The sequence below is a fragment of the Ambystoma mexicanum genome, chromosome 5p (genome assembly GCF_040938575.1).
Source record: "Ambystoma mexicanum isolate Mex_15411 chromosome 5p, UKY_AmexF1_1, whole genome shotgun sequence".
Classification (NCBI taxonomy): Eukaryota; Metazoa; Chordata; class Amphibia; order Caudata; family Ambystomatidae; genus Ambystoma; species Ambystoma mexicanum.
Genome location: NC_090930.1, coordinates 1204512531 through 1204520646, shown reverse-complemented (window position 1 = coordinate 1204520646; position 8116 = coordinate 1204512531).

Here is an 8116-nt window from a genome sequence, read left to right as displayed (position 1 = left end):
TCATTCCTGGTACATCAATAATTTACTTGCTTCCTGTATTTTCTCCAACTTTGGTCAGACCCTTGTTTCTGAAACAGTGCCACATTCTTCATGACAGTATGGATACAGCTCCTGCATCATTTTGAACCCATGTTAATAATTTTGAATACTTAGCCCATTCTTTCAAGCATTCATCATTCACTTTTTGCACAATCAGTACTGGTGCTGTCATCAATAAATGTTCACTGCATGCTAACATTCCTTCTTCCCATCCTGTACTGGTGACTACTTGTCCATACAGCAATAGCTGAGGTCTCTTCCAGCATCCTGGCAATCCCGGCGTTTCCCATGTGTCTGCACAAGCCAGTCTCTTTTGTTCAACAGTCCTTATCTGTTCTCCAGTCATACCACTGAAAAGCAAAATAAATAGGACCATTCTGCTTTTCCAATCTGGGTCCTTTTCCTATTTTTATGTATGCATCTTCATATGGGAAAGTCCTTTTTGAACTCCATTGTAGGGTTGCCCATCTTCCTTCAAATTGTCCTCTTGTTGTGCATGCCGCTAGATGGCTGAGACACTTTGCATCATGTATAGGTATTTCTCTTGCGATAAATGTTCTGGCTGTGCTCATGGCATAAGTGGTGAGAAAACACACATAGCAGCTCTCATCTGATGTTCTTCTCCCCACCTCCTTCAGGTGCTGATAAACCCATGCTATTCTTTAAATGGCTGAATTATCAAGGTATGTATTTATTTCCTCATGATCTTCTTCAGCATCTCTCTTAAGTCAGATAATGTGCTTGGAAATATCAGGGAATATACTACTCATGCTTTCGTTAGGGATAAAAATAGATGTCTCATTGCTAAACACTGCATCTGTATTATAGAACATTATTTGATGAAATGCCAAAATAATAAGTAAGAAAAGACAGGTTACAAGAACTATTGCAAAAGAACTCATCAATCTTCTTGCTGGCAATGTGTAACTTATACATTGAAAAATGTCCATTCTCTTATCAATGTGTAACTCTTGTTACTTTTTACAACAATGACATTCTTTTATAATAGAAATTGCAATATTATAGCAATAATGATCCTTCAAATGATAGGACTGTTTTTAGGATTTCCCAAAAATTTGATAATATCAATGTGTCGTTTCACTAAAGCTGGATGAGATCGAAGTACGTATACAAAAACAGCATGCAGAAATGTGTGCAGTGTTATAGGCAACATAAAGTGTCATGTGCAATCTTTGTGTTTTATCTTCAAGGCTTTGGGCCTCATTACGAGGTGGGCGCAAAGGGATACCGGGCACCATTAAAGGGATAGTCCAGTAAAAAATTGTATTTAAAAAATAGATAGGCAATATAAAAAAAATAATACTAGCACTATTTTTTTTAAACTTCCTATGGAAAATTTTGAGCTATTCAAGCTCAAAATTCGCAAAAGCAAGCACATGGGCGCATCCATTTTGTGAAATGGATGCCCGCCTGTGCTGGCTTTTGCTTTTGCGGCACTAATGAAGGAAAAGCCAGCCAGCTGTAGTAAACAAAAGCTACCGCTGGGTGACTTTTCCTTCATTGGTGCCGGGACTCGGAGGAGGCGGACCGGAGACCAGAGCAGGAAAGCTGCAGCTGAATCTCGGTAAGTGCTATTTATTTATTTTTTTAAAATAAGCACTAGCTGCGTTTTTTTTTCTAAGTTTTCCGGGCTGGAGGAGCCCGGAAAACTTAGAAATAAAACCGCAGCTTTAAAAACATAAATACAACGTTGTGTTTGAAAACGCTGCAGTTTTTCTTTCCAAGTTTCTCAGGCTCCTCCGGCTCCCCCCCAGGGGAGCACCAGAGACCCAAAGTGAAAGCCAAGGCAGGCAGAAACACAACACGGTTGTGTTTCTGCCTAAATCTGCTTCCCCATTTGGGGCTCTCGGGCTCCCCATGGGGGGCCCGAGAGCCCCAAATGGGAAGGCAGATTTAGGCAGAAACACTGCAGCATTTAGCATTTCCCATTTGGGGCTCTCGGGCCCCCCGTGGGGTGCCCGAAAGCCCCAAATGGGAAATCAGATTTAGGCAGAAACACTGCAGCATTTAGCATTTCCCATTTGGGGCTCTCGGGCCCCCCGTGGGGAGCCCGAGAGCCCCAAATAGGAAATCAGATTTAGGCAGAAACACTGCAGCATTTAGCATTTCCCATTTGGGGCTCTCGGGCCCCCCGTGGGGAGCCCGAGAGCCCCAAATGGGAAATCAGCTGTAGGGAGAAACACCGCGGCATGTAAACACAACCGTGTTGTGTTTCTGCCTGCCTTGGCTTTCACTTTGGGTCTCCGGTGCTCCCCTGGGGGAGCACCGGAGACCCAAAGTGATAGCCACAGCAGGCAGAAACAACACGGTTGTGTTGGAAAACGCTGCGGTTTTCTTTCCAAGTTTCTCAGGCTCCTCCGAGCCGGAGGAGCCTGAGAAACTTGGAAAGAAAAACCGCAGCGTTTTCAAACACAACGTTGTATTTATGTTTGCGGTCGCTTCAAAAGCGACCGCAAACATAAATACAACGTTTTTAAAGCTGCGGTTTTATTTCTCCTCCAGCCCGGAAAACTTAGAAAAAAAACCGCAGCTAGTGCTTATTTTGCTCACTGGAATTGTTCAGTTGATATTTTCATAATTCATTTGTTTCCCTTTAAACTTGGGAATAGTCAATAGGGATGGGGGAAGAAATCGATACAGCATAGTATGCAATATTTCCTGTATCGATACATGGACGCCAAGTATCAATATTTTATTATATAAATTGCACATGAGAATTTAACTTTTTGGTTGTTGAATAATACAATCAATTGCTTTTTTCAGTCCACTAGATGGGGTATTCATTTTCTGGTGAGGTCAACAGGGGTGACTGTCAGCGTGCAGGAGCCAGTAGGTAAAATAAAGATGCAGCATCAGAAAAAGAAATCAGAAATGCACCGTCCGCATTTAAATCAAATGTATGGACTTACTTTGTATTTTTTAACAAGGAGGGGACAACAGAGATGGATATGACATATGGGATTTGCAAGGAGTGTCATATGAAAATAAAATACTCTGGGAATACCATGAACATGAGGGCTCATCTCACACGCCACCATCCAGAGATAGCAGCTGAGGACGGTAAATAAAGCTAACGCTAAATCAGCTCCACTGAAAAACCAACCAACACTGGACACACTTAGCTTGACAATGCTACGTCCCAATTCAGAGCGTGCAAAGAAAATAACTCAAGCTATCACCTACTTCATGTGCAAAGACCTGCATCCATACAATGTTGTATAAAATTAAGGCTTTTGTTACTTGCTAAAGACACTGGAACTGAGGTATACGACTCCCTTTTGCCGTTTTTTCACAGACACAACGGGACCCAAGCTCTACAGAGAAGTGAAGCTTAAACTAGAGCAGTACACAAAAGTCATACCGAGCCAAACATTGCTGACATCCTGCAAAATGCAGCACGGGAATGGGTGATTGCTGACAAAACCCTTGTAATTGTCACTGACAATGATTCTAATATGGCTGTTGCCATTCGGTTTGCGGGACACCTCCACATTAAGCGTTTCGCTCACATGCTGAATCTGGTATCGCAGCAGGCGTTAAATCTGCCGTGGCAAGGATCATGGGGAGAGTATGGCGAATAACTGGCTTTTTCAACATAAGCACAGTGGCAAACCACGCTTTGGAGAAAAAACAGAAAATGTTACAGCTTCCGACCCATAAACTCAAGACTGAGGTCAGCACGAGATGGAACAGTCCTTATGAAATGCTACAACAGTTCCTTGAACAACAGCCTGCGTTTGTGCAGCGCTGTTGTCTCCCGAAGTGAGAAAGAGTAGCACAGATGTCTTTACATTAAATGAGACTGATATTGGGAACGCTGAAGAAATTGTACAGGCATTGAAGTCGTGCAAGTGGCAACCACGTGATGTCTGAGGCAAATAATCCTACTATCTCACCCGTAGAACCGCAGCTCGCACAGTTATTGCATGACACACAAGACAACATTGGTGACACAGCACTGATCAGAAACATCAAAGAAAGCATCAGTCAAGATCTTAAAAAGAGATATGACAGCGCAGCAGAGAAGAACACCTTCTACACAGCATCATCCCTCGACCCCGATTTAAAACCATGCCATTTCTGTCCCCAGATAAGAGACAGGAAACCATTGTCAGAGTGGTTTCTGAGGCTGCAACCCTTTAGCTAAATAAACATTTAAATAATAGAAGAAGCAGAATATATTCTAACCCACACGTCGCTTCTTTACTAATATTGTAGTCATCTTGGTAAAGATGAGATAATTACCAAAGAGAAACAACATTTACTGCATACATACGTAATTAAAGTTACAGTATATATTTATTCTCTCCTTCTGCGTGTGTGTGTATTCTACCGGAAGAAATTAGGCAGCAGACCCTCTCTGAGCCAGAAGTCCGGGAGCATCAGGAGGAACCTGGCTACACTGAGGAGGATCCAGGACCCCCAGTCATTCCAGCCAAGACGAGGAAGTCATGTGGGCTGAAAGACTTACTAGGTTAGACTCATGGTGATGTTGGAGCCCCCAAACCAAAAAATAATTATCTGCCATAGCTGAGGAGGAAGTGGAAAGATACCAGTAGGTCAGACCAATGGCACTTACAGAAGATCCACTAAGCTGGTGGAAATCCCATGAGTGAGTCTATTTTTTTTTTTTGGCCAAGCTGGCAAAAAGATACCTTTGTATCCCAGGTACTAGCGTATCAGCCGAAAGAGTCTTCTGAATGGCTGGAGACATCATCACAACACAAAGGAGCACTCTGACCTCAGAGCATGTTGATCAGCTTCACTTTCTGAGCAGTAATGTTGACATTCCTACACTGTCCAAATGTTTTTGAATTTTGTTTGTACTAAGGCTGGCAGCAAACAGTTGCACGTTTTGTCTACTTTTAGAGTACATGTTGTATTTAAACTTAACAGTTAAAATTGAACAGTTATTGCCTTTGGAATTCCCCAGTGGCTGAGCGGCCTGCACAACTTTTTTTGTACAAGTTGCATTGTTATAAATACCGGTAGTAGCACAGCAGTGCATTCCAGTTTGTATTACAGTCTAGTCCACCATAATGCAAACAGTTCATTTTTGCCAGGTGTATAAAACATTTATAACCAGTTCATGAAAGTGTTGGTCAGTTAGTCGGCTTGACAATCACATTTTGCAGCAATACAATTTATGTGAGATGAACAAACAGATGATGACAAAGTTCTCCTCTGGGGATATAATTTGGAGTTGAAAAAAGGTAATAAATTGCAATATGTTGCAGAATATCGCAATATGTTTCAAATTGCAATAACATCGTATTGTGACATACGTATCTTGATAATACTCTATCATGGGCCTCTGATGATTCCCACATCTAATAGTCAATAGTTCAAATTATGTTTACTTCATCTGTTCTTTGTTTTGGCTCTTGGTAGCCAATCTTGTCAGGACTAGCGGAACTTCTTCTCTTGCTTCACTGTCAGTGGGTGCAGGAGGGGTAAGGGTCTCTCCTTTATAAAGCTTTACGTCATTCAGGTATAACCAATCTCTTCCTCCTTCGATCTTCACTGCAATAGGCGAGACTCCTTCTACGAGGTACGGTCCTTCAAAACAAGGCTTATTCCAAGTGCGGACAAAACTCTTTACAAGCATTCGGTCCCCAGGGTACAAACTAGGTTGCTTAAGCAAGTCTAGAAGATCAACTGTTTGGCTGTCTTCAATCTTCTTTTACCCTTCCCTCCGATTTTTGAGCTGTTGGGAAATAAAAGAAACACTAGCGGTCATATTTGTCAAATAACCGTGCATCTTATCCCCTAATGTTTTTGCTGCATTATGGGTATCTGTTTCTATTCAAGTAGGAGGAGCAAGGGGTATTCTCAAGCAGCGTCCAGTCACCAACTAATGAAGAGTCAGATGGTGATCTGAGGCAGGCTGGTTTCTGAGTGCAAATAATGCAAGGGGTAGGCAATGTAGCCATCCCTTCATCAAAGTAGTTTTGACCTTCGCTATCCTTTCTTTAAGGAGTCAATTTAACCTCTCACAAATACCATTCACCTGTGGGTGGGAGGCAGAGGAAAACCTATGCTTTATGCCTAATAAAAGATGATCTGTTCGAACATTACAATTACAAAATGCGGCCCATTATCAAACCGCAGTACTTTGCACAAACCCCATTTAGGAAACACCTCACATACGAGAAACTTGGCAGCACATGTGGCATCAGGGTGCGTACATGGACCTGCCTCAATCCATCTCGAAAAGGGGCATACTACCACTACCATGTATATGTAACCATTGCATTTTTGCAGGATATCCACATAAACTATATGTAGATGCTAAAAAGGACCATTGAGTCTAGGGATTGCTCCTCTCACTGTTAACAAAGTATGTCCTGCTGTGAACTTCTGGCAGATAAGGCAGTTCACAATAAACTGTGCCACGTGATCTAACAAATTTGGTGAAATCCAGTCTTCTGCGATCATGGCAGCAAGACTCTAGTTGTGTGCGCGGGGTAGTGAAGCTGCTCCAGCGCCACCTTCAATAATGCTAGAGGCATAGCAGGCTTTCCAGTAATATCTTGTCTCCAGATAGCCTCTGTGCGGGATAATGAACACCCCATCTCTTCCATAAATCCTGCTTTTCTTGTGGAGCTCACCCTTATAGCTCAACTAATTGTACAATGGATAACATATTAAAACCTTCCTTCACCAATATACATCGCTGTGACATTTGGTTAACACTTTCTACTTTGAAAATCACAAATATTTGGAAAATGTGCTGCCCTTTTCACTTCAACATTTGTGGCTCTGTTACCACGTGAAATCATCTCTACCCTCTTAGTATGGGCTGCGCACTTCATCACGGCGATAGCCAATGGGAGCTTTAGTACTTTAATGAGCGTATGCAATAGAGACGCATGTTGCACGTGTGTGCTGTCTGCATGGAGGAAACCCCTACTTTTCCAGCATGACAATCCTGCATGTACGGTTGACATCACATTGGCGGAGTCAGAGTACACTGTCACTTCCTCATCCTCATATCTCTGAAGTGCGGCAATAAGCACCACTAATTCTGCAGCCTCTGCTGAACAACGTGAAAGCAGTCTTGCACTTGTCACTACTTCAAATTCAACATTCTTTTTAGTTTCACTACGGCCAACCCTGTATGTCTCTCTCCAGTCGTTTGGACAATTTTTGAAGAACCGTCAATAAATAGAATTTCCCCCCCTCCGAGAGCATTCTTTCTAACATGGGGAATATCATCATAAAACTCAGTATACGTTGTGCAGTCATGTACATAGTCCTCCTTCCCGCCTGGTTCTGCTATGAATGTTGCTGGATTCACTACTCTACATCTAACAATTTTGATTGCTGGGTTCAAAATAATCACCTATCCCAGTGCTCTTTGTGTAGGAAATGTAATTTTGGGTTTCTCTAAAATGGCGAATGAGGAAAGCTTGATGAATTAAGTCATTGAGCACCCTTTTGTAATACTTGCAGCTCTTTCAATTGCGAAAGCAGCAGCAGCTAACGCTTGTTCTCAAGGATAATGTCCTTTCATTACAGGGTCATAAATCCCACTATATTAGGCAAATTGGTTTATGTCCTGTCCTAATGTTGTCTTCTGCGTGAGGACTGCTGCCATCACTTCTCCATTTGAATGTGAGAATAAGAATAAGTAAAACTCTTTGTTATAGTCTGGAATTCCTTACAAAGGGGCTGTAAAAAATCACCCTTTTTATTCTTCAAATCCTTCAGTCATTGCATCTGTCCATATTATCTCACTTGTACCTATCTATCCTTCCTTGAGTTCTTTTAAAGTGGTCATATATATGTACTGTAATAGAAAACCCAGGCCCTACGATAATTACAAAGGCCTAAAAATTGTTGCATTTCCCTTACTGTCTCAGGTTTTGGAGTTTTCATCATTGCTTCTGCTCTCTCTGATGTCACTTGCCTCCCTTCTTTCAGAGATTAGCTGTCCTATATACAAGAACTCTTTCTGGCAATATTGTAATTCCTCTTTATCTACTTTGTATCCTTTCTCTGCTAGTATGGTCATTAATTAAACTGAATCTTTTCTGCATTTTTCTTCTGTACC